The 27,198-nt window shown below is 42.2% G+C and overlaps 1 protein-coding gene across 2 annotated transcripts in view; it reads right to left on the bottom strand.

Annotated features, from left to right (window-relative positions):
* The window catches only part of col4a2 (collagen, type IV, alpha 2), a 162,544-nt gene that overhangs the window by 101,222 nt on the left and 34,124 nt on the right, over positions 1-27,198 (bottom strand). The window lies entirely within an intron of this gene.

Here is a 27,198-nt window from a genome sequence, read left to right on the forward strand (position 1 = left end):
CCCACAAAAAAGGACCTTTTCCTCCACTACCTGGAAAAACATTTTCCAGCTAGCCTGAGACAATGATCACCTGATTAGCATTTTTTCTGCTTCCGACACAACCTGAGAAAAAGGTCTAAAGTATATGCACTCAAGAGTGTTTTGTGCGTGAAGGAATGAGGTTTTCCAAATCAAATCACCGGAGGACCAAGGGTAATGAGTAACAACAGTTAATAATAACTAAGAAAGCTTGCTCAGTTTCATTTTATCCATTCCTATAATGCCTGTAGCCTACTATGACAGGAGCTGCAAGAAAAGTTTCACACAGACATGAAGAACTTATTTCTTTAAACTTATTTGCTGTTCAAGTGTAACGAAGGCAAAATAAAAGAAAAGCGCTGGGGGGAGCGGGGAAAGTCACCATGCTCACCAGAACAGCTTATTTAACCATCAAAATGATTTCTAAACGGTTTTCTTAAAATGAAATAGTTGCCAAGTTCCCCTTTAAATTTAAAAGGCTAACCATCTAACTAGACACAACTGGGAACAATCAAGACTAATGAACAGGGGAACCAATGAACCAAAGGACTACAAGCATGGCACAAGAAACAGGAAACACTTCAACATAAGTCCATCTCAAGCATAGGTAAGATGTAACATCAATAAACATTTCTTATTATTATCAATGTTGTGCTGCTTAAATGCTGCATATGATGGTTCTAAAAAGAACATTATTTTGTGTATTTGGTTTAATGCAATGTGTTTACGCGGTTTTAGGTTTAAAAATGTAATTATTTTACACGTACCGTACATTATTGTTGTTCCTCTTTGCCCCGCCTTTCTGAAACGCGTCAATTTTTTACAAAGCTCATCGTTCTGAAAAGCATGGTGTGGTCTGATATTCCAGAGATCCAGTGCATAGTGATTGGCCCGAATATCTTACGCGTGTGACGGAAATGTCACGCCCCTTACCATATTTGGAACATCAGCTCCCAAAGCAATAATGACAGGTGATAATATCGGCACAATACCTTATCAATTCAAGCCCGAATCTGATCCAGAAAATGAAGAAGCCCAAGCTGATCGATCAACATCGCCAGCGCGACTGGACCAGAATGCATCATATGACACCTTTAATATTTTTGTAGAAAATACATTTTCAGCATTTACAGGATTCTATGATGAATATAACATTCATATATTTTACATGATAAATGTCTTTACTGTCATATTTGATCAAATTAATGCATCTTTGCTAAATATAAGAATTAAAAAAATCTTTTTTATATATTAATGTTAATATTTTGAACAATATTAATTTTTGCCACTTTGATCGTTGAGACTACTGCTCACTCTAACACTTCACCTTTAAATAAACTAAAAATTAACTTTAAAATTGAAAGTGTTTATAAGTGTCCTTTTCATACTCGGGGACTTCATATAAAGTGAACAATAGTATCTTTCCAACCAAAAGGGATGTCCTGATGTTTAAATGTACTATTTGGTCAGTGTGCAGTCTGTTCAGCCCTTGCAGAAAGGTCAGAAGGCTGTCAGTTAGGCCTTTGGCTATGTCTAAAACAAAAAACAATATCCAACAAAAACAGCGAACACAAACACAGACATTTGTAACTGCAGAAGCCAGAAATGTCCCAGACGACACTGACCGCTACAAAAACAATGAAATTAGACAACAGAGGCATAGATCAATGAGGAACGAACTAGCAACCGTCTAACTATGAAGTTCAAAGCCACACTATAAAACAGCGGAATTAAATGATGCTTACACTGCTTAGTGTCAGGAGGTTGTTGGTTCAATAGCTTGGCCCAAACTCACCTACCTGCAACTTCCCTTTGTTGGATACTGCTGGAATGATGCGAAAAATCTGCTTCAAAACAACCATATAAACCAGAATCAGCTGTAGTCTCAAAGCACACTTAGAGACCAATGGGCATGACATGTATTGTTGAGTTTTTCAACTGAAGACATATTTATGGGACATATTTAAAAGGCATCTGATTCTTGTTGTCATGTAGAGGGAAGTCGAGTGTTCAATAGGCCTCATTCATTTAAAGACATTTTAAGGCTCCCTAAATAAGAGACAGAGGGAAGTCTATGCTCCATTCCAGAGCCATGACTTCAGACTGGCCTGAAACTACATGCATTCATCTCTGATGATCATTCAACAATTATGCACAAATTACATAATAAATGTCTCAGAGACCTATTCTATTAGTAGCTGCATTTTAACACATGCAGTAAATAATGTTGTAGTGAATAACTCTTTGTTAATTTTTTTAGAAATTTCAAAGCTTCTGAGAAGTACACTTTCGCACATTTTATAGAATACTTAAAACTAAAATAATATACTCAAAAAGAATACACTTGTATTATAAATTAAATTGATATTAAATGCTATTATCTGCACATTATATTGCTTTTTTGACCCACCTACAGTTAGTATAACTTAAGTACATATTTACTGTATATGTAATTCTTATTAATACTTCTATGGTGTTATGATTGTGCAAGAGGTGAACCCAAATGCTGACAGAGTGCGATGAACACAAGGTTTATTGGTAACAAACAAGAAAACAAAACCCACGAGGGGGCAAAACACGACTAGACTAGACAATGACTGTACAATAAACTGACAATTCTTCAAATAAACGTTCACAAAGACAAGACTCTACACGAAGTACTCACAGGTAAGATATGGCATGGTATAGCAACATAGACAGATTCAGCAACATAGACAGATTCAGCAACATAGACAGATTCAGCAACATTCCGCATAAATAGGCAATGAACCGACACAAGACAGCAAACACAAGGGGATTAAATACCAAGAAACTAACGAGGGGAATAGGTGACGCTAACAAGGCAATCATGACTAAACAAGGATAACAAGGGGGCGGGGTTGAAAGACGAGACAACACAAGCACATGGCCCAAACAACAGACCATGCGCTTGTACATAAAACATGGGTCTGTCATGATCCCGCCACAAGACTAGAAGAATACAAGGACATGATGGCAGAATCATAACATATGATCCTTGAAATATGGTTAAAGTGTACAGCCAAATATACAAGCATTCAGGGTGCACTAAAGTATAGTTGAATGTGAATTCTATTGACCTTGTATGTCATGTATTTCAATATATTTGTAATTACAACATTTGTAAAGATGAAGATGCAATTTAGTACATTACTAACTTCAAATGTAATATTGAATAACAACACTAAATTTGAAACATTCAAAAATATAATCAAGCAACTTTAGTAGTCTACACATCAAAATAAGTGTACTTATTGAAAGCATGACAAAGTTTTATAAAAATGTGTTTTAAAATGTACTTTTAAATTTGACATGATTACAAAGTGTACTTAAGTGTAGTCATGAATGTATACTCTCTTTAAGTGGCCTTTTATTTCACTTCTTTTTCACAAGGGTGGAGATGTGTCAGTATGCAAAAACCCACGTTTAGTCTAGAACTTGTCTTAGACTAGACTTTATGAAGGAAGTGCCTATAGTGTCAGAGAGATGAATGAGTCTAATAAAGAGAATAGAATCAGATAACAGTGATATGTGTCCTTTTCCTCTTAAAGACATAACCTGTCCCCTCCTCCACAATATATCCGGTCTTGTTTTGACGGTATACAGTGAGTGTACAGTGAGGTTCAGATACATATCTCTTACTGTTCCTCCTCTACGAACAGACATATAAAAAGGAAACTATTACATTTGCACAACATAAACAAAACAATCCTAAGGGCACCTTTAAGGTTTGAAGTGTTTGAATGATAGCATCATTATAAATTAGTATCAATTGGTGGTTAAATGACATGAGACTGCCACTGGGTGGCCATTCTAAACGTCCTGAGAGTTAGACATGACTTTGTTTGATATCTCTTGTTGGACATCACCCTTTGCGGTGTTCACTAGACAGCGTGATGGCATTATAATGACGCGAGCACAACATGTTTACATAACTGTGTGGGCACATGGCAGGAAAATGACTTCCATCCCATTTGTTTAAATGAGAATGCATTCTTACGATAAAGAGAAAGAAACATCCATTTATGGATGTCAGTGTTTGCCTGTATACCCAAAGACAATATGACTCATGCTGTTCTCAATGTACCACACTCATAACTCCCTGTGGTTAACCACAAAACCGTAATTCCCACAATAATTTCAACACTGTTGTCCAGCCCTGGCTAAACCATCTAACAGGTGTCTGGAACACACTGGGATCCAGATGCTTTAGGCCTTTTCCACTGGAGAGTGAAATCGGCGTGAAAACTGAACAATGACACGCACACAACGTGTGTGTTGTTGTACGTTGCTGTATGGCAAACGCACACCAGATTGTTAGATGAAGACAGAGACGTTAAAGGTAATTCTCGTCACTTCATAACATTAAGGTTGAACTACTGTAGTCACATGGACTATTTTAACAACGTCTTATACCTTTCTGGGTAAAAGCTCTTGGATTTCATCACAAATATATTTATTAGTGTTTCGAAGATGAATGAAAGTCTTACAGGTTTGGAATGATATGAGAGTGACTAATTCATGACACAATTTTTATTTTTGGGTTAACTATCCCTTTAAATCGGTTTAGTTTTTGTCCTGAACCATTAGCCAATGTACTAGAGATAACCAAGATTTCCTCTGTGGACATTGTAAAATACTGTAGGGGTTCGCCATAAATATGCTAATGGCTGTTTTGCAGATGGCAGCCTCCTGACAGGGAATTAGGACATCCTTTCTGTAACCAATTAGCTAGAACAGAAAGTGAAGTTGTTTTTTATTTTTCAGACCTTTTCAGTACAATTTCTTCTCTTTCAGGTTGTGCAATGTTTTTGTACAAAACGTATCATGTTTTTGTACAATGTAGCCCCCCCCCCTCCCCCCTCACCACCACACAGTGCTAGTACCACATTATTCTTTGAGGTTCCTTGAAATAAGGTAATCACTATACCACCATTTGTATTTCAAATATGTCAATTTCTGTCTATTACAAATTATATACATTATAGAATATTTCCATTAATGTAGTGACAGGAAGCGATGACAAAAGACTATCATAAATTGGAGCAACATCAGTATAGTTTAGAGTGTGTCCAGAGCTGTTTGGATATCCTGACATCCCTGTTAAAACACATGAATGCACTACACTAGACACCATTTCTGCAAGCTAGCTACCGAATATTACTGTAAGCATAAAACATTAAATATTTACATTTTTGAAATGGCCTATAGGAAAATTCAACAAATGTTGTGTTCAAAAGGTCTCTAGTGATTGAAGACCTTGAGATGGAATCTCAGTTTACAGGCATTAAACAACATTAAGGTGAAGTATAAACACATTTTTCCTTATAGCAAACCACTCCCATATACATTACAAAGCTATGAATTTTGGATGTTTGCACTTGTATAAAGCCCCATGTCTTGAAATTTAGTCAGATCCAAACTGGAGCTGTACCTTAACTGATTCACTTATTGGAGGGAGATGTTTTGTAACTGAAAAGGACTTTTAACTATTCAGCTGTCTGCATGAACAGTGACCTAACTCCATTTGGTCAAGAATCTCAGATCACTTTAAAGCTTTCTGAGCACTGACTTTTTGCCCCCTGTTGGCCTTTGACCTTGGCTGAGGTCTCGCCTCGGCTTGGGATCCTGATTAGAAAGATGATAGAGGACAAGTGCTACTTTTATGAGTTATGAGCTTAAGTGTTAAGTGTTTTCAGAATCTTTTTTTTCTTTTTAGTCTATTATTTTACTGTATCTTTCATTTCTTTCTTTCTATATTTGATTTAATAATTTCATTTTCATATAACTAATTTATATACGATTATATGTGTTGCTTGGTGACATAAGCTTGAAACTTCTTGGAACTAATGTTTTGCAGTTTGAGGAAACCAGACATCTTGTTCGACAGATTTAAACTCAATTCATCCGGATAAGCACTGTAGCTAAATGTGTCAAAGCATGCGTGCTAACCACTAGGTCGCGGCTCTGACAAGGATGTTGTTCCTGCTTTCAGTAACATCAAAAACAAGAGACTGAATACAATTTGCAATACTTTTACAGTAAATCAGTTTCTCTCGCAACAGATGCTGTACAACAAAACTGTTCAATTCCCAGCACTTATTTACTATTCAGGCCAGGCACAAAGCGGTTTCTGAACAACACTATCATTATACTGCCACACGAACCGCAGACAAACTTCCCTCTGAACCACCACTTGAACATTTCATTCATTCATTTTGCCCTTTTTCTTCTACTCTTTGGTCATTAGGGACATAACAAGCTGTCTTTTTTTAAGGAGCACCAGTGGAAGTTCTGGCTCAATTGGTACACAATATGAGATGAGACACAAACAATGGAGTAAATAAAAGAAAGGAGAGAAAAAAAAACACTTTCAGGAATATTCAGAGTTTATTAAAATAGGCTGAAATTGACAGAGCTTAATGTTGAAAAAGGAAAAAGGAGGTTACGTGAGGGATTTAAAATGGAAAAAAAATGAACATTACATTTCATATAAAAAATTACCACTTTTTGTGGCCATTTTAGCCGTTACACTGTAATGGCAATGAAATTGTAAAATTGGCTATAACTTTGCAAAGAGTAGGTTAGAGTTTTTTTCCCTTTTCATTTAAATGGGCATTCGGCAACTATTTCAACTTAATAAAACCGTTTAGAAATAATTTGGATGGTTTAATAACCTGTTCTGGTGAGAATGGTCACTTTCCCCGCTCCCCCCAACGTCCCTAGGCGGAAAACCAACCTTGCAACATGCGGATTAACGTCCCGGTAAGTTGGAAATAGGAAGTCTCGTGAGAAGCGAGAACGAGTGTGAAACACAAACTGCTTTATGGCAATTCGACATAAACACACACGCCACCCTCAATGTTTATGACGTATTACCCACTTCGGTAGACATAGCTCCACACAGTAAAGTTGGCCGGCTCCGATAATAACAAATGCACATGAGCAGCGGTAGAAAGGGGGAGGAGGGTGCCGCAAGTGAGTTTTTTTACGACATTGTTGTGAAATATACGCCTCACAGCTGTAGGGGGAGCTCGCTGAGAAAACATGCGACAACAAAAGTGAAAATCACCGAAGAAGTAGCTAGAGTTGCCGAATGCCCCTTTAACACACATATAGTTTTTTCTTTTCTTGTGACTATACTATTGAAACAGTATTTTGACGTTTATGGTCCCTATATATATATATATATATATATATATATATATATATATATATATATATATATATATATAGTTTTGGAATAACTTTATAAAAATGTACTTTCAGTTTAAATAGGCATGATGCGTCTGTGTTTAATTACTCCAACGATTCAGAGGAGGACTGATGAACTGTGCTGGAGGAGGGATCCATACCACCTGCCAATTAAAGGACTTTATAATGAGTTGCTATGAGAGTGGAATGTGACCTGTGTGTGATGTGTGTGCATGTCTGCATGTGCGTGTGCTCGTGTGTGTTGCTCACACAGGTCAGTGGGAGTTCAGTGGGACTGTGCTGTTTCACATGTCTGAGGGAGTGTGAGCAGCAGCTGGGCTGTAAAGTTCAGAATACCAGCACACTTTATGAGTTACTTCAGTATTTCACCATGACGTCCTGCTGATACACACGTGTTCTTGTGTAGCATAATGCATGATACCGTGTAATAGAATTCGACCACACAAACAGACAATCGTGACTGGATCAGCATGATTGTGTTTATGACAAAGGTCATATATGGCATGTTGTGATATCCACCTTATTTTTAAAATCACAATGACATCCAGATACCCTCCACCTTCCCCAGCTCCACCTGTATAGATCTGCTATGGGTAATTCATGTTTGCTATTGTCCAGCAGCAGATGTCTCGCTTGCTCACAGCAGCATATCGGTGTATTGGCAGTAGCAAGTCCCGCACTTGCTCTGCAGCAGCAGCGTAGCAGATCTATTCCGCCAAGACCAAACATATCAACATTGTCTTATCCTTAACCAGTTGTCCTGACAGAAATGAAATTATATAATGCATTGGAAAATAAATTATTAACATCTTTATCATGGATTAAGGCTTCAAGTAAAATCTTTTGTTTCTGACAGTTCATGTAAATAAACTAAACTAAATAAAAAATACTGTATATTTGAGTGCCTGTAAATTTATTGTTAAAGCATTAATTCTTGTGAAGCTACAGTTTTAGAGTAGCTTCCTCAAAACTTCACATATGAATATGATTAAAGGGTGAAGGCTACATCTTTCAGAGACAGAAAGCTATCTCAGCTATGTAGAGACAGGATTTACCTATTAGCCCCCAATCCAGAGCATAACAGTCTGACATGATCAAATCTTAAAATCAACCCCTCTTATCTTTAATCCTGTAAAAATCACAGTTATGCTGTATGGTTTAGAGTCCACAGCACTTTAAGGAGTTATGTTAGAAATATTATACAGATATTGTACAAATATTTGACATAGGAATGTCCATATTATACAGTCATTACGGTAAAATAAGCCTTGAAGGGCTAGTGCCCAACATGGAGCAGAGGGGTCTTTTATAAGCCTGATTTTTTTTGTCTAGAGGGCGATGTAAATTAATGTTTAAATTAATGATAATTCCATTTGATGTTTAGATGTTTTTCAGTTTAAATCACTATGCTTTACACTATCAAAAAGCAACCAACACTAAAATATGTTGTTCAATACACCCATTCAAAATTGTGTTTTTAATAAAAGTAATACTTTTATTCAGCAAAGTTGCATTAAACTGATTAAAAATTACAGTAAAATACATGCATAATGATTTAAATGATCATTTTTATTTTCAATATGATTTCTGGTGAAGAATAGCACTGAATGACTTTGCTTTAATTGCATGAAATCATCAAATGCAACAAGGAGACTGATCTCTCCTTCAGAAGCAATACATTCAATTAGTTTTCCCTTTAGACGTTGACTTCTGCAACCTGCAATCCTGTGGTATCAGGGGTTCAGAGGATCTGCCTCTTCTGAGACAGTGCGCCAGCATCCCATCTACCACGGACAAAGACAGAAAGCCGAGGATGCTGGGTAAAAGGGTGTATAGACTGCCCCTATGAGTGCACTGAGTAACCATGAACCATGAGAAAAAAATTGTTTAAATAAAATGATCAGAGTACGACAAGGTGCATTTGTGATTATGTGCGTGTGTGCACACAAATGTGTTATGTCTGTGCCAGGTACCTAAAGGCCAATTCACACTGCACCGACAGACGCAGACCAAGGGCGACACTAAGTCACCAGATTACAGCTGGTCATTTCTCAGACATTTTATTTTCAGCATGTTCAATATGATTCAGCATGTTCAATAGCCGAAAAAAGGCTCCGACAGACTCTGACAGGGTTAACACACTGATCCGACAAAACATTGACGGAGTGTCTGTTGCCGTCTGTTGGTAAAAAAAAAGGGGGACTTTGACAGATTGTCAAAATCTCACTTCATAATAAGCCAGTAACTTGACATGGAGCATTTGCGCCAATGACACAAGTTATTCATCAAATCACGCTTAAAGGGCTTTCAACCCTCTGAGACGTTAAGATTTTTGGTCTCAAAATGAAGGTTCTGGGTCTTCAAATGAAGATGGGGTTCAAATCCCTCTTCTCATAGTGAGCTTTAAGAGTGAAGAGTAAAATGATTTTCAAAGCATTAAGCTTTATCATTAACATTAAAATGTATAGCACTGGGCAAGCTCAAGTGATATAATTTTTTTCTGCCGCAATGCATAAAAGTCAGAATGGCAGGTTTTCAGCCTTCTCTCATGTTGAGGTCTCTGGTCTCTGAATGGAGCTGCAAGTTCAAATTCCACTTCTAGCAAAAGGACTTTACACAACTAGAAGTAAAAGCTGAAACCTTAACAATATTCACAACTTTAAGTGTTACTATTGCTATGAGGCTTTTTGCCATCGGGGAAGCTCCAGAGATCGCGATGACCATCAAGGTGCCAAACTCAAAGGCTTTCTGCCTTCTTACATGTTGAGGTTCCTGGTCTTCAAATGGAGGTGTAGGTTAAAATCCCACTTCTGAGCTTTTTAAGTGACGAGACTAGAAGTAAAACCTTGAACGATATTCAAAGCAGAGTTTTTGAAATCGGGCAAAATCCAGTTATAGCGTTGACCATCACTTATTTTGTTGTAGTTGCTGTTTTGCTTAAAAGTAGAAACGATAGAGTATTCTAAGGTGCCAAACTTTCTGGTGTCCAAATTAAAGCAATGGTAAAAATCCCACTTCTGACAAAATGCTTTTAGAGTGACAAAACTGGAAGTAAAAACTTGAACGATATTCAAAGTAGAAGTGATATCATTATGATGAGACTTTTTGCCATTGGGTAAGTGATAGTGATAGGACTTGCAATCAAGTGTGCTGCTGTTTTATCTGAAAGTATTTTGGCCTGTTTGCCACATAAAGCTGTCATATAGCTTCAGAAGACTTAAAGGGGCACTCGGCAACTCTAGCTATTTCTTCACTGATTTTCACTTTTGTTGTCGCATGTTTTCTCAGCGAGCTCCCCCTACAGCTGTGAGGCGTATATTTCACAACAATGTTGTAAAAAAACTCACTTGCGGCACCCTCCTCCCCCTTTCTACCGCTGCTCATGTGCATTTGTTATTATCGGAGCCGGCCAACTTTATCGAGTGGAGCTATGTCTACCGAGGTGGGTAATACATCATACACATTGAGGGTGGCGTTTGTGTTTATGTCGAATTGCCCTTCTCGTGACCAAAAGTCACCATTCCCACCAGAACAGGTTATTAAACCATCCAAATGATTTCTAAACGGTTTTATTAAGTTGAAATAGTTGCCAAATCCCCCTTTAACATTGAACATAAGTATGAGCATTTTTTTATGTTTTAAACATTGACAGCTGTATTTACTTCATGCTTTCACTGTATGGGAAAAAAGCATTATGAAAATTTTTACAAATTCCTAATAATGTGCTCCACAAAAGATATGAGTGAACAATTCCTTTAACACAGTCTCTGTATGAATATGTGTGTGTGTGTGAAGGAGAGTAGTAATAAGGGTTATAACGGCTGGTCTCTGTCATCTGAGTGAATAAGTGCTGAGAAAAACAGCTAGCAGACGGAAACTAAGGACATTCCTTTGGCCCTCTCATTTGAGCAGCTGTGGGTCTGTACACAGGATATGCAACTTTTAAGTCCTAGTTCCAAAAGGAAGTTTCTGGAAACCTCGGTACTACCAAGTTTCATCTAATCCACAGTGAAGAGGAGCTCTTGGATTAATTTAGCAGGGAACACAAGAAAACCAGTACAATGGAAAGGAACCAGAAATGGTCCCACAGCTCATTTTGTATGTGGGAGACTAAACATTTAACAGAAACCAAAAGATTCATAACAATTAGATATCAGTTGTATTCCCATTGTCTTTTTCTGCATCCATCAAAAGCCCTTCTCTCACTATTATAGAGAAATGGTTTCCAGATGGGTGATATCCATCCACTCTGCAGCAGGAAAAAATTAATAAGAAAACAGAGCAACTATGGAGAGATAAGCAAAAAAAACTGACACTGTATTTTGATTTGATTATTCCGGTTGTTCTGCTGTGTGACAAATTAGAATCGCTCTGGAGAATAAATTCCAGGAATCCTTCGAGGAATTACGGATGGATGAAACAGGGAGCGATAGAGATATAGACCGAGTACTGGGGGAGCAAGATTGGAGGAGAGGAAGGAGAGAGTGGACAGGACTGGGATATCTCAGGAAGAGACAAATTAGAAAAGCTGCCGAGCTTTAGGACTGTGAATACTTACAGATTGTAGAAGAACTGCTATTTGCCAGTAGTACAATTGTCCATTCAAAGACATGCTGTGTACTTGTGTATAGTGAATATAACATTTTTGCATTTAGGGTTCTATGTGATAAGCCATCATAAACAACCAGTAGATCTGAGGATGTAGGAATACCTTGATCAGGGTGTGTGATCAGGTCACTTGATCTATTAAAAATGTATAATGCAAGTAATGTAGCATACTTTGTTGTTACAGGACCTCACTACATGCATTTGAAATGGTTACTGTTTCATATATTATTTAATAAAACAGCAGGGAGTATTGCATACTGTGCAGTATGCATTAAGGAGTATTCTACTATTTGAACATGGGCTGCATCTGAAAGTGCATAATTCCCTATTATATAGTGGGTGAAAAACAGTATGTGACTAAATAAGTACGTCCAAATTCACAGTAGCTACTCATAAAAGAGTAGGCAAAAAGTACCCGGATGACCAACTTCTTCCAGTGAGATTCTGAAGTGTGCATACGATGGACACTTTACTATCCTATGAGGCCACAGGAGAGGATTTATGAATGGCAGTGAAGCAACACAACTGATGCTGGTACTGTAGGTCACATGATAATGACAACATGGTGAATGTAGTACGTCCAGATTAAAGTCATACTACACACATTCATAGTATATAGAACATACTTTTTTAGTGGTCGTGAAGTAATTATTCAAAATAAGTACCTAGGCTTAGTCTCAGCCAGACAGAATACTGATCAGGAGCAAGTATTGTGAGTCATTTTATTGGTCAGACTGTGAGAAAAGAACTGTAGTGGTCTTGTGAACAATACCACAAAAAAAAAAAAAAAAAAACCATTACACATGGAACCAGCTGATAGAGCTAAAACATAATGTTTTACATTTCTGAACAAAATGTGAGTAGTGCTTGTCTGCTAGGGTGTTCTGGGTGTTTCCTGCTGTTGGTGTTTGCTTACTGGCCAAAAAGCCCTTCTGTCAAGACTCTAGGATAATTTAATCTCCTAATATGGCTTGGTCCCTCTATCAGTGTAAGTCTAAAGCTTAGAAATGTAATAGCAAACCTCACATAAACAAATCGCATGGACTTCCTCATTCTGTTACACTTTTTTTAAGGTGATGCGGTTACAATGTACTACTATAGAGTTACAGTTAGAGATAGGGTTTGGTTTAGGGTTAGTTACTTTTAATTATGCATAATTTACTTTTATAACCATAGTAAGTAGATGTAGTAACGTGTAACTACGTCACCTCACAATAAAGTGTTGCCCCCTATTCTTATATAATTAAAACAACTATTAAATCTTTAGTTATTGTCCTTGGTGTGAACAGCCATTTTTTCTTTGGTTTAGGATGATCATATTATGACCAATAGTAATAGCAATCCTTGTTTTTTAATAATTAGATAATTATGTGAAAAATGGTGACAAAATGATATTACGTTGGTTTTTGACAGTAGCACTAAAATCTAATTAGTGCGAGAAAATTATCAGAAAAAAGGTTGCGAAAAAAAGTCAGAATTGCAAGTAAATTTTTCACAATTGTGAGTTTATATCTCGCAACTCTGATTTTATAACATGCAATTGCGACTTTATATCACACAATTCTGACTTTATATCTCAACGTAAACTGGCAATTTTGAGATTATTTTAAAATGTTTTATTCCGTGGAGGAAACAAGCTTCCATACTGCCTCTAGTGTTTATTTCAGGCAGAAATAAATACCTACAGAATAGATGTTCATTGCTGTTCGAAGTATCTGGTTTAGATACACAAAGCAGAAACAATTCTTGATGATTCACATATGCTCTGTTCCACGTTTCAAATCAGTAACTTTTGTGTTTCCATGATGGTTAGGATGCTGATTTAAAAGGTCTAATCATTAATACGATTAATGCGTTTCTTAAGGGGAGACATGCTTTGTGTCTCTTTGAAGACAAGTAACATGACCAGCTTTGCACAAAATAAAAGTGGAGATAGAGAGAAAGAGACTTCAGAACCATGAATGAAGACTAGAGCAGCAAGCAGGCTATAAAAGGAAATGAGAGAGAACAGCATTGGACATCCGGAGTATTTAGCATTGTGAAGTCTTCACATGCCTTTGTCTAAACTCCTTGGGTGTAAAGAATGAATAGACGTCCTCGGGTCTATTATACAGCACATTAAACATGAGGGGTTTGTCACAAAACCCTGTTCTGGATGTATAAAAGTGTTGAGTCTACGTTTTGCACATTGTTTTTGACACGGTTACAAACAGGAACTTGCTGTAATTTGTTCGAATATCTTACCTTAAAAAGGTATGTCTGTGTTTCTGACACATTAAAAAAGCAGTTCAAATCGACTATTTAAAGAGACAGTTCACCTAAAAATGAATTAACCTTATTAGAATCAAAACATGTTGTTATATTTCTGAGGAACACAAAATAGTATTTTTTTTTATTTAATTTTAAAGAATCTTCATTTTCCATACAATAACAGTTTTAGTGAACACTGACAAAATGCAAACAGGACAAAAATATAATTCATGAAATTATACCTTTTCTATTTTATTCTGAACAAATAAAAGCATAACAATGTTCAGTACACAACGCTATTCCGTAAAGATGACCTTTACACGCCGATCGCTAAATAAATACTTCCAGATTATACATAAAATATATATGTGTGGTATCATCATTTCTCCCTCTTTTATCTCTGACCAAGAAAGAGAACCCCCCGCAAATGGAGGGTGGGCAAGCTACAGCCCAGATATAAGCTTTAGGTGAAGAGACAACTACAGTTGTGAAAATGTACATTTCAATTGGATTAATTACTTCTCACAGTACTATAGTCTTCATGAAATGACTATTATGTTATCACAAATCATTAAATATATGTCCTTTTGTTAAATAACTGGTTTGAAATGGGAATTTTTAAACTTCAATTCCGGCCGCTCAATGGCCGCTTGGTACCACCCTCGCACTGAGATAGGCAGCAGAGGCGAAGCGTGCAATGATGATTATATTTATAATATTTTAACATTTAAAATTGTCATTCTTTATCTTTAATTAATCAACAATTATATATATATATATATATATATATATATATATATATATATATATATCACAAATTATCATTTTATAGTAAATTTTTGCAGTTGAAATCAAGGTATGCGCTCTGTACGGAACACCGTTAGCAGCCTGTAAGGAACACCGTTAACGTCTGTGAGCATCCGAACCCAGGCTGAGGAGGTCCTTTACCCCACTTTTCTCAAATACTATTGGTCCAAAAGACATCAATCAAAGAATAGATCCTTCAATAGGAATATTCCCAGAGAATGAGCACTCACACAAGCTTGTCTGGATCTCAGCAACAGAGTGGCAGCCGTTGACGTGCGGTGAAAGGCGAAAAGTGTACGGAACATGGTTAGTCTATGTTACATGTTTGGAATGTGAGTACACTCTCATTCAAAATTGTGGGATCAGCAATATGTTTTTCTTTTTTGAAAGAATCAACTTTATTCAGCAAGTTCTATTAAAGACATTTATAAAACATTTCTATTCCAAAGAAATGCTGTTCTTTCGACATTTCTATTCATCAAATTATCATTTAAGCAGCAACAGTTCATCATAGAATGATTTCTGAAGGATTTTTTCTGAAAATTCAGCTTTTCCATCACAGGAGAAAACTACATTTTAAAGGGCCATGAAATGTTTTTATTGTATTTTTTTATTTTAAATATGTTTGTGGCGAGGGGGGCGTGGTTTAGCGGAGTCTGTAGCGGAGAGAGAGAGCGGAGCCGAGCGGTTGGTAAGTAGGTCAAGTGCAAAATGACGATCACCTGTTTCTGATTGCAGTAATTGGCGTGGGGAGACCGCATAAAAGCCGGCGGGAGTGAGAGAACGGGGAGAGAGAAGGACTGGGACCTCGTGCACGGAGAAATGGACTGAGAAACGAAGGACTGAGTTTATGCAGAACGAAAAGAGTGTTTTGAACGTTGCTATAGAATTCTCTATAGTGAAGGCGCATTTCGCGCACATTGTTTGTTCAACACAGTCTGATAATAAAATCGTGTACGAGTCCCAGTATCGCCGACCCTTGTCTTCTTCCATCACACCCACACTGAACCAACACTACACTGGTGCCGAAACCCGGGATGGAAGAAGAAGCCGCCGCCAGACAGTCTCCGACGCCACTTGCGGATATCATCCACTCGCTCGCGGGTCTCCACCAGCAACAATACCAGGTGCTGCTGGCCATGGAAAAGCAACAGGAGCGTCGGTTTGAGACGCTCCTCCGGGCCCAGCAGCAGGACCGCGAGCTGTTCCGGAGCTGGATGGACCGGGAGGGTCGGGCTGCCCCATCAACGCCAGCTATGGCCTCGGCGCCGCCCTTGCCGTTGAATAAAATGGGTCCTCAGGATGACCCAGAGACGTTCCTGGACCTCTTTGAGAGGTAGGCCGAGGCCTGGGGCTGGCCGGCCGCGGACTGGCCAGTGCGGTTGATCCCGTTGCTATCCGGAGAAGCACAGATCGCCGCACAACAAGTGCCAGTCCGGAACCTCCTGGTCTATCAGGACCTCAAGCGCGCCATCCTGCAGCGGGTCGGCCGGACCCCGGAGCAGAGCCGTCAACGGTTCCGGTCACTGGAGCTCGGTGAGTCCAGTCGACCCTTCGTCTTTGCGCAGCAGCTCCGGGACGCGTGCCGCAAGTGGTTGATGGCCGATGGACGCGACGTCGAGGGAGTCATCGATCAGGTGGTACTGGAGCAGTTCGTGGCGCGGCTTCCCCGGAAGACCAGGTCCACCCCAAAAGCACCATTGTGCCCCCTTCCTTTAATAGAGGTCCCCTTCGAAAGAATTGGCATGGACCTCATCGGGCCATTGGAACGATCTGCACGAAGGGCATCGTTTTGCATTAGTCCTAGTGGATTATGCAACACGATACCCAGAAGCAGTGCCGCTTTGCAGTATTTCCGCGAAGAGCGTGGCGAGCGCACTGTTTCAGTTAATCTCCCGAGTGGGAATCCCGAAAGAGATTCTCACCGACCAGGGCACGGCGTTTATGTCATGTTCTATTCATGAACTTTACGAATTGTTGGGCATTAAATCGATTCGCACCAGCGTCTATCACCCACAAACGGACGGACTGGTGGAACGATTTAATCGCACGTTGAAATCCAAGATTCGTAAGTTCGTGCGGGAAGATGCCAAAAATTGGGATAAGTGGCTAGAACCCATCTTGTTCGCTGTACGCGAGGTCCCCCAAGCCTCCACGGGGTTTTCCCCCTTCGAGCTTCTCTATGGGCGTCAGCCCCGCGGGGTGCTGGACGTGCTTAGAGAAACTTGGGAGGACGGACCTTCGAATAGCAAAAATGAAATTCAATATGTCATGGACATGACAACAAAACTCCACACTTTGGGGCGGCTCTCTATGGAGAATTTGTTACAGGCTCAGGAAAAACAAAGTCGGCTGTACAACAGGGGGGCTAGACTACGTGAATTTGCACCGGGAGATAAAGTACTTGTATTACTCCCCACATCCAGTTCAAAATTACTCGCAAAGTGGCAAGGACCCTTTGAGGTCACACGGCGAGTTGGAGATCTCGACTATGAGGTTATCCGAACAGATAGGGAAGGGGCACATCAAATTTACCACCTCAATCTCCTTAAAAAGTGGAATGAGGCAGAGTCAGTGATGTTGGCGACGGTGGTGAGCGGGGAGGAGGATCTCGGTCCAGAGGCGAGCTCAAAGTCTCAATCTCTCGCTCTGGCAGTTGGAGGAGATCACCTCTCGCCGTCCCAGCTCACTGATATACGTAATTTACAAGCAGAATTCGCGGATGTGTTCTCGCCCCTACCTGGTCGGACAAATCTCATTCAGCACCACGTTGAGACCGAACCGGGTGTAGTAGTGCGTAGCTGGCCATATCGCTTACCTGAACATAAAAAGAAAATAGTTCAGGACGAATTAGAAGCTATGCTGGACATGGGGGTAATAGAAGAATCCAACAGTGATTGGGCAAGCCCGATAGTTTTAGTACCTAAAACCGACGGCTCGGTCCGGTTCTGTGTGGATTATCGCAAGGTGAATGCTGTGTCGAAATTCGACGCGTATCCAATGCCGCGGGTTGACGAATTACTTGATCGGCTCGGTACCGCTCGTTTTTATTCGACACTGGATTTGACGAAGGGATATTGGCAGATCCCCTTAACACCAATATCCAAAGAAAAGACCGCTTTCACAACGCCGTTTGGATTACACCAATTTGTTACTCTTCCTTTCGGCTTGTTCGGGGCTCCAGCGACCTTCCAGCGCCTGATGGACAGAATTCTCCGGCCGCATACTGCATATGCCGCTGCTTACTTGGATGATATTATCATCTATAGTAATGATTGGCAGCGGCATATGCAGCATTTGCGAGCTGTCCTCATGACGTTGCGGGAAGCGGGGCTCATGGCCAACCCAAAGAAGTGTGCAGTTGGGCGTGTGGAAGTTAGGTATCTGGGTTTCCACTTGGGTCATGGACAGGTGCGTCCCCAAATTGATAAGACGGCAGCAGTTGCGACCTGTCCAAGACCTAAGACCAAAAAGGAGGTTAGGCAGTTCCTGGGGCTAGCGGGATATTACAGAAGGTTTGTGCATGGTTATTCGGACCTCGCTAGCCCGCTGACTGACCTGACTAAAAAGGAAACACCAGATACTGTCCAGTGGACGGAGCAGTGTCAGCAGGCCTTTACCCAGATAGGGGGGGGGGGGGGGGGGGCTGCAGGCCGGATGGCTCCCCGGCCTGAGTCGGGCGGTGGGGGTATGTGGCGAGGGGGGCGTGGTTTAGCAGAGTCTGTAGCGGAGAGAGAGAGCGCAGCCGAGCGGTTGGTAGGTAGGTCAAGTGCAAAATGACGATCACCTGTTTCTGATTGCAGTAATTGACGTGGGGAGACCGCATAAAAGCCGGCGGGAGTGAGAGATCGGGGAGAGAGAAGGACTGGGACCTCGTGCACGGAGAAATGGACTGAGAAACGAAGGACTGAGTTTATGCAGAACGAAAAGAGTGTTTTGAACGTTGCTATAGAATTCTCTATGGTGAAGGCGCACCTCGCGCACATTGTTTGTTCAACACAGTCTGATAATAAAATCGTGTACGAGTCCCAGTATCGCCGACCCTTGTCTTCTTCCATCACACCTACACTGAACCAACACTACAATGTTCTTTGTGGTTATAATGTGAAATTTCTTTTTGTTAAAACAGGATGTGTCAAAGCAAACATTCTTTTACTCTTTTACCCGTTTATCCTGTTGTCAGACTCAAAAGCGTTGGAGTGTGTCAGAAATTGAATGGGCATACTGTATCCAGTGTAGACAGTGTCAGTGATTATAATGGGTTCTATTTGCTCTTGTAGACAGGTGTCAGCCGACAACCGACTGAAAGTCAGTGGACGGGGCCTATGGTGCTGTCACGATTTGGTTTAGTTTCATGTTCTTGTTTCATGTCTGTCATGTGATCTCCTGTTTAATCATCCTAAATTGATCCTGCAATGTTTTCTGTGTTGTCATGTTGTCATTGGTTCATTGTTTCATTTTTTAAGGGTGTCCCTTGTCTAGTCATTAGTCTAGTGTATTTAACCCCTCATGTTTGGCAGACACCTTTCACAGACAAGGAGGGGTCACAAAGTGCTGCACAGTAATAAAAATAAACAGTAAAATAAAATAACATAACAACTGTACAAGTACAAACCTAGTACAACTCCACAGCTGTACTACCATCAATATCCATAAAAATGCAATAACTAACAATTCATATTGTTAGTTAAAAGCTTGTCCAAAAAGAAGAGTCTTTAAGTGTTTTTTAAAAGATTCCACAGAACTCATAGTTCTCAGAGCTAAAGGGAGCGAGTTCCAGAGCTTTGGAGCCACAACACAAAAAGCATGGTCACCTCTTGTCTTAAGGCGTGTTCTGGGAACAGTTAAAAGACCTTGGCCTGAGGACCTCAGAGACCGACATGGGGTATGCATATGTAATAGATCCTGGATGTAAGAGGGTGCTTGACCATGCAAGGCTCTGAAAGTAATAACCAAACTTTTAAAATGTATTCAAAAACCCACAGGAAGCCAATGAAGGTCCTTCAACAAAGGGGTAATGTGTGACCTCCTGTTACGTCCAGAGCCGTAAGGTTTTGTTTGTGGGTGCCCAAGCTGTGCTTTCTCTCTCTCTCTCCCTCTCTCTCTCTCTCTCTCTCTCTCTCTCTCTCTATCTCTATCTCTATCTCTATCTCTCTCTCTCTCTCTATCTCTATCTATCTCTCTCTTCGTAGGAGAATGGTTTCAAGCTGATGCCAATAATCAATGCCCTGCTGTGATTGGATGCTGGGAGGGGAAGGAGGGTATTTGAACTGCAACCATCATCAGAGCTGTGTTGGTGGTGGCTTGATTGTGTGCAATGGCTTTGAGGTCTCATCTTCAACCCCAGACCTGATGTTTTATTGAAGCAAGTAGTTGATAGTGTTGTGTATCCCTACCTTATTTTGGTGTTCTACTTATTGTAGTAGTTTTCTCTCTTTAGTCCCTTTTCGATCACTCTATGATTGAGATTTACAAAGGTAGAAGTGAGTGTTAATTTTCATGATTTATTGTATGGTTTAATTAATCTGTTTTGCCTCTTGCAATTTGCAAGCTAATGATTTCTTTATTTATTTTAGGGTTAGTAGGGAGGTGGGTGCAATTTACTTTGACTTTAACTTTTTCTCCTGTTTATGTTAGCAAGGGAATTAGCTTATTTTGACCTTTGGTCAATGGAAGAGAGTAGGATCAGTTTCCTTATCAGGTCAACATATGATGTTCTCCCATCACCACATAACCTAAACCTCTGGGTAGGAGAGGATCCCTCTTGTCCTTTGTGTCCATCACCTGCCACATTAAGACACATTTTGACAGGATGTAAGGTGGCTCTTAGCCAAGGTCGGGTTACTTGGCGCCATGACCAAGTACTCCGATGTTTGGCTTTAGCATTGGAAGACAAGCGTAACATGACCAATAAGTTGCCACCTGTTCTAGCAAAACATTACACACAGAAGACAATACTCCTCCGCCCAGGCGAGCAACCATCAAGAAAAGGTGTTAAAACCAATTCTCGCTCAGGACAACTGGAAGCTGCTAGGGACTGGAAAATGCTGGCTGATCTTGATCAACGGCTTATTTTTCCACCTGAGATTGCCACCACTAACCTCCGACCAGATATTGTTTTGTGGTCTGGATCAGCACGCATTGTTCAACTTATAGAGTTAACAGTGCCATGGGAGAATGCGGTAGATGAGGCATATGAGAGGAAGAAACTGCGGTATGCCCAGCTGGCCACTGAAGCAGAACAGCGAGGATGGAGAGTCCGGGTTTATCCAGTGGGAGTGGGTTGTCGAGGATTTGTGGCACACTCCACAACCCAGTTCCTCAGAGTCGTCGGATTCAGTGGCCAAGAGTTGCGTCGCACTGTAAAGAACTTATCTGAAGCAGCAGAGAGGAGCAGCAACTGGCTGTGGTTGAGACGGAAAGAGTCTGGCTGGCTGTGTACAGGCCACCATGCTACGGTTTCTAAAATTTGATGAGTCTGTTGGTTTATTTGTATAGTTTGCATAGTAATTACAGTTATTACGTTCCTGTGTATTTTGCGTGAATGAGGATTGGTGTTTGGACAGATATTGTGTTTTGCGGTAGTATGCCATACGGAACCGTTGCCACTGACCGCTTTAACGTCCGTAGTGGGGCTCGATAGCCTTCGTCAAACGGGTCGGCACGTATGGTCGGGTTGTGGAGAGGTTGTGAGAGATTGTGGTTAGGTCAAAGGAGCAGCCTCAGCAGCAGGAGGGATGTAAAGGTCAGTAAGCTGGGCTGAGTTGAGTGGGGGACGGAGGGGGGTGACTCTGGGACGCCAGAGTCACTGTCGAGCCATCTTGAGGTGTCGTGGGCTAGTTGATGAAACACTGAGGACGGAAGGTGCCCACTTGAAGACCCTAGAGATGTCCCCTACTCTGCTCAATCCAGACGGTTGTCATGAGGGGACCGCACTGTGGTTGCAGCCGTTGTGTGTGCAAATACACTGCAGCTTTTAACACCAGACAGAAGGAGATTCACATCACCATTTGGAAAGAAGCGTAAATGGATGGAGAAGCATAGGTTACTGTAAAGCTACGTCTTAGTTGGTGCTTATCTTGGGGAAAGCAGAGTACAAATCAGCATGAAGTTTTAACATCTACTCTTGTGTAATGGAAATCAGCTGTACTCTTGTTTTTCTTTTCTTTTAGTTTAAGTAGTTTGGTTAATACGGAGATAGATTATGTTTATTGTTTTGGCAATACCCCCTTCTGAATTTGACACCCCTTTTTTCTTTTGTTTGATTTGTAAATAAAAACTACTTTCTTTAATGAGATAATTTTGTGTTTATTTTGAAACAATTCTGGGTCTGGAGACGGGTGGCTTCATGCTGTTGGACATTCATTTCACCACCATCCATTTTTTTTGCTGTTGCTTTCCTCCCCTAGACCAATCAGGAAAACGTAACAATAAATGGGGGCCTCGTCCCTTGTTGATTTGTAGTATTGACAATTTGTCTACTCTGTGTGTGGTACAATTATTTGAGGTAGTCAAAAGCCAAGCAGCTGCATTTTGTACAACTTGCAGTCGATCTATAGAATATTTATTCAAACAAGTGAACAGCTGTCATGATAGACTGAAGGAAGCAAGTGCAGTATAACTCTTTATTTTAGGTAGAACAAATATGAATCCAACACAGGCAAACAGGTAAGTGACGCAGGAACTCCGATGGTCAGATGATGGGTGAAGAAGCAGAGATGCGGTGATGAGTGTCCAATAGTGCGATAATGTCCATAAAATCCACAGAACGAAAACCGGAACAAGGAAGGCAAGAGACTGGAACGCGACAGGAACACAGACACACCGGGAAACCACATACAACGATCTGACAGGGAAGATGAGAAAATGGTGAGTATAAATACACATGATCTGACAAGCTGCAGCTGGTGAAAGGGATAATGAGTGGATGGGTGATGAGCGCTGATGAGCGGAACTCCCATCTAATCAGCGCGCTGACATATAACAACAGAAACACGAGACAAGAAGAAAACGTAGGATTTACCAACCGTGACAGTACCCCCTTCCCTAGGAACGCCTCCTGGCGTTCCCAGACTCCCTTACCTGCCGATTGTAATCATCGATAAGGGAGTGATCCAGGATGTCTCTAGCCGGTACCCAACTTCTCTCCTCCGGACCGTAACCTTCCCAGTCCACCAAGTACTGGAATCCGCGTCCCCTCCATCTAGAGTCCAGAACACGATTGACCGAATAAGTAGGCTCCCCGTCTACGAGACGCGGCGGGGGGGGGAACCGGGACTGGCGGATTAATGCGAGCAAAAAATACGGGCTTAATTTTGGAAACATGAAATACGGGATGAATCCTCCTGTACACTGGAGGAAGATTGAGACGGACTGTCACTGGACTAATGATTTTAGTGACAGGGAACGGGCCAATGAATTTCGGTGCGAGCTTATTCGAAACGGAGCGGAGAGGAATGTCCTTGGTAGAAAGCCACACTTTGGAACCGACGACGTATACGGGAGGCCTCCGCCGGTGGCGATCGGCTTTGGCCTTGGTGCGTGCCCCCACTTGGAGTAGAGTCTCACGGGCTCTAGTCCAAGTGCAGTGACACCTCTGGACGAAGGCGTGGGCGGAGGGGACCGCGACTTCGGATTCCAGACTAGGAAAAATTGGTGGCTGGTAACCTACACTACACTCAAATGGTGATAGGCCCGTGGATGACACTGGCAACGTGTTGTGGGCGTACTCCACCATAAACAATTGCTGACTCCAGGAGGAAGGATTCTTGGACACTAAACATCGCAACGTTCTCTCCAAATCTTGGTTGGCTCGCTCAGTTTGACCATTGCTCTGGGGATGGAACCCAGAGGACAGACTGACAGTCGCCCCCAGAAGTCTACAAAACTCTCGCCAAAATTTGGACACAAATTGGGGTCCTCTGTCAGAAAACACGTCTATCGGGAGGCCATGAAGCCGAAAGACGTGGTCAACGACAACCAACGCTGTCTCCTTGGCTGAAGGTAATTTGGGCAAGGGAATGAAATGGGCCGCCTTCGAGAACCGGTCCACCACGGTCAAAACTACCGTGTGACCCTGGGAGGGTGGGAGGGTGGTGATAAAATCTAGCGCGATATGGGACCAGGGTCTCGAAGGCACCGGCAGCGGTTGGAGTAACCCATCTGGAGGTTGATTGGAAGTCTTACCCGTGGCGCAAACTGAGCAAGCCATTACAAAACTGCGAACGTCACGAGCCATGAGAGGCCACCAGAATCGTTGCTTAACCAAAAACATGGTACGATTGACTCCTGGATGACAAACCACATTGGAACAATGACCCCACTGAATGACGCTGGACCGTAAACTCTCCGGCACAAACAAACGGTTTCGGTGGGCAACGAGTCGGAGGCGTTACCCCTTCTAAGGCCTTCTTGACCTTCGATTCGACCTCCCATGTGAGTGTAGAGATGAATAGATTCTCTGGTAAAATGCACTCGGGAGTAGACGGGCGATCGGAACGGTTAAAAATGCGCGATAAAGAATCGGGTTTGATGTTTTTGGAACCCGGGCGGTACGAAAGAGTAAAGTCAAAACGTCCGAAAAAAAGAGCCCACCGAGCCTGCCTGGAATTAAGTCTTTTAGCAGTACGAATGTATTCCAGATTCTTGTGGTCGGTCCAGACGATAAAAGGTACCCCTGACCCTTCTAACCAGTGGCGCCACTCCTCCAAAGCTAACTTGATGCCAACAACTCTCTGTTGCCAATGTCATAATTGCTTTCGGCAGGGGATAAACGATGTGAAAAAAACGCACAAGGGTGCATCTTGTCGTCTGAAGGAGAGCGTTGGGATAACACTGCACCTACCCCCACCTCTGACGCATCGACCTCCACCACGAACTGACGTGATGGATCAGGGGTTATCAGGATAGGGGCTGAAACGAAGCAACCCTTCAGTTTGGCAAACGCAGCTTCTGCTGCGTCTGACCACCTGAACGTCGTTCTGGGGGAGGTCAAGGCGGTCAGAGGCGCGGCTAGTCGTCTGAAATTGCGAATAAAACGCCGGTAAAAATTGGCGAACCCCAGAAACCTCAGTAGGGCCTTACGGGAATCTGGACTTGGCCAATTCACCACAGCCTTAACCTTGTCAGGATCCATGCGCATTCCCTCAACCGAGATGATGTGACCTAGAAAAGGAACAGACTGTGCATGAAAAACGCATTTCTCCGCCTTGACAAAAAGCCCATTCTCTAACAACCTCTGAAGCACTTGTCGAACGTGTTGCACGTTTTCCTGGAGAGACGAAGAAAAAATCAATATATCATCCAGGTAGACATATATGAACTGATCGATCATGTCTCGCAACACGTCATTGACAAGTGCATGGAAGACCGCTGGGGAGTTGGAAAGACCGAACGGCATAACCAAATATTCAAAGTGCCCCCTAGGGGTGTTAAAAGCGGTCTTCCATTCATCCCCCTCCCTGATGCGGACCAAATGATAAGCATTCCTTAAATCCAGTTTTGTGAAGATAGATGCTCCTTGCAACCTCTCGAAAGCTGAAGACATCAACGGCAAAGGATAAGTATTCTTTACCGTGATGTTGTTCAACCCCCGGTAATCAATACAAGGTCGCAATGATCCATCTTTCTTCCCCACAAAAAAGAACCCCGCCCCCGCTGGAGAAGAGGAAGGGCGGATGAATCCCGTTGCTAGAGAATCAGAAATGTATTTCTCCATGACCTCTCTCTCTGGGACAGAGAGTGAATATAACTTGCCCTTAGGCGGAGACGTACCTGGCAGTAAGTCTATAGCACAGTCATAGGGACGATGCGGAGGAAGAGAATCAGCCCGAGACTTACTGAACACCTCCTTCAGATCCCGATACTCCGTGGGCACGTTTGATAAATCCACAGTCTCCTCCTGTAACACATGAACAGGAACAGACGGACAGGCAGACACAAGACAAGACTTATGACAAGAACTGCTCCATGATGCCACCGATTTGATCTGCGAGTCTATTTTGGGGTTGTGACGGGTGAGCCATGGGTGACCAAGAACGATGGGTGCTAGTGGAGTGTCCAGAATGTAGAAGGAAATAGTCTCAGAATGATTGCCGGATGTGATGAGTGTGATGTCTTCGGTGATCAGTGAAATCGTGGGGAGTCTTTGTCCATTGAGGGCGTGAACGTTGATCTGGTGTGAAAGGGGTTTGAGGGGAATTTGATATCTAAGTGCAAATGAGTGATCCATGAAATTACCTTCCGCCCCTGAGTCCAGTAGTGCCCGACAGTCGTGGAGGTGAGTTGACCATCGGAGTCTTACCGGGAGGAAGGTAGATGTAGATGAGGGCTTCTCGGCAGAGATCCCACCCGACAGTAGCCTCATACTTACTGTCGGGCTGGGCCTTTTAACGGACAATTGTACGCGAAATGTCCAGCTCCACCGCAGTAAAGGCAAAGGCCCAGGGATCTCCGCCTCTCCTTCTCCTCCCGGGAAAGCCGGGCTCGACCCACCTGCATGGGCTCGTGCTCGTAGACGGGGCTGACCGCGCCCCCGCCTCCCGAACGCATTCCCTCGGCACCTCCAGAGGGACGGTCCGGTTGGAAACGTCTGATGCCTCGTGATAGACGTGTGTCAACTCTTAGTGCCAGCGCGATCAGATCATTAAGTCCGGTAGGCAGGTCCATGGTGTAAATCTCTCTTTGGACGCGGTCAGCCAGCCCATGCAGGAACATGTCCCACTGCGCCTCCTCGTTCCATTGGCTCTCAGCCGCCAGGGTGCGAAATTCGATAGAAAATTCTGATACGGATCTTTCTCCTTTTCGTAATTCGGCCAGCACCCTGGCAGCTTCTCTTCCCGTCGCGGCCCGGTCGAATACCCGCCGCATCTCGTCGGAGAGCCGCTGGAACGAGGAACAGCAGTCGTCTTGGTTAGCCCACACCGCCGTTCCCCATAGCGCCGCTTTCCCCGTCAGAAGCGTCAGAACGAATGCGACCTTGGTCTGTTCCTCTTGAAAGGTTCTAGGTTGCAGAGAAAAGTGCATATCACATCTGGTTAAGTACGCACGACAGTAATTGGGTTCACCTGCATATGGATCAGGGACTGGTAGACGAGGCTCTGACGGGGATGGGTCCGCTGGTGGTGGTGGGGGAATTGGCGGTGCGGGTGGCGCAGCGGGCATGCGAAGCTGTTGAATCTGCTGGGTGAGCCCGGACACCTGCGCCACTAAAGCCTGAACAGCACGAGCCGTATCGTTGAGATTCTTTTCTTGGATATCCATTCTTTGACTGCTGTTACTCAG

Source organism: Siphateles boraxobius, unplaced genomic scaffold (genome assembly GCF_051911475.1).
Source record: "Siphateles boraxobius isolate OS27281-9 unplaced genomic scaffold, OSU_SipBor_1 7, whole genome shotgun sequence".
NCBI classification, from domain to species: Eukaryota; Metazoa; Chordata; class Actinopteri; order Cypriniformes; family Leuciscidae; genus Siphateles; species Siphateles boraxobius.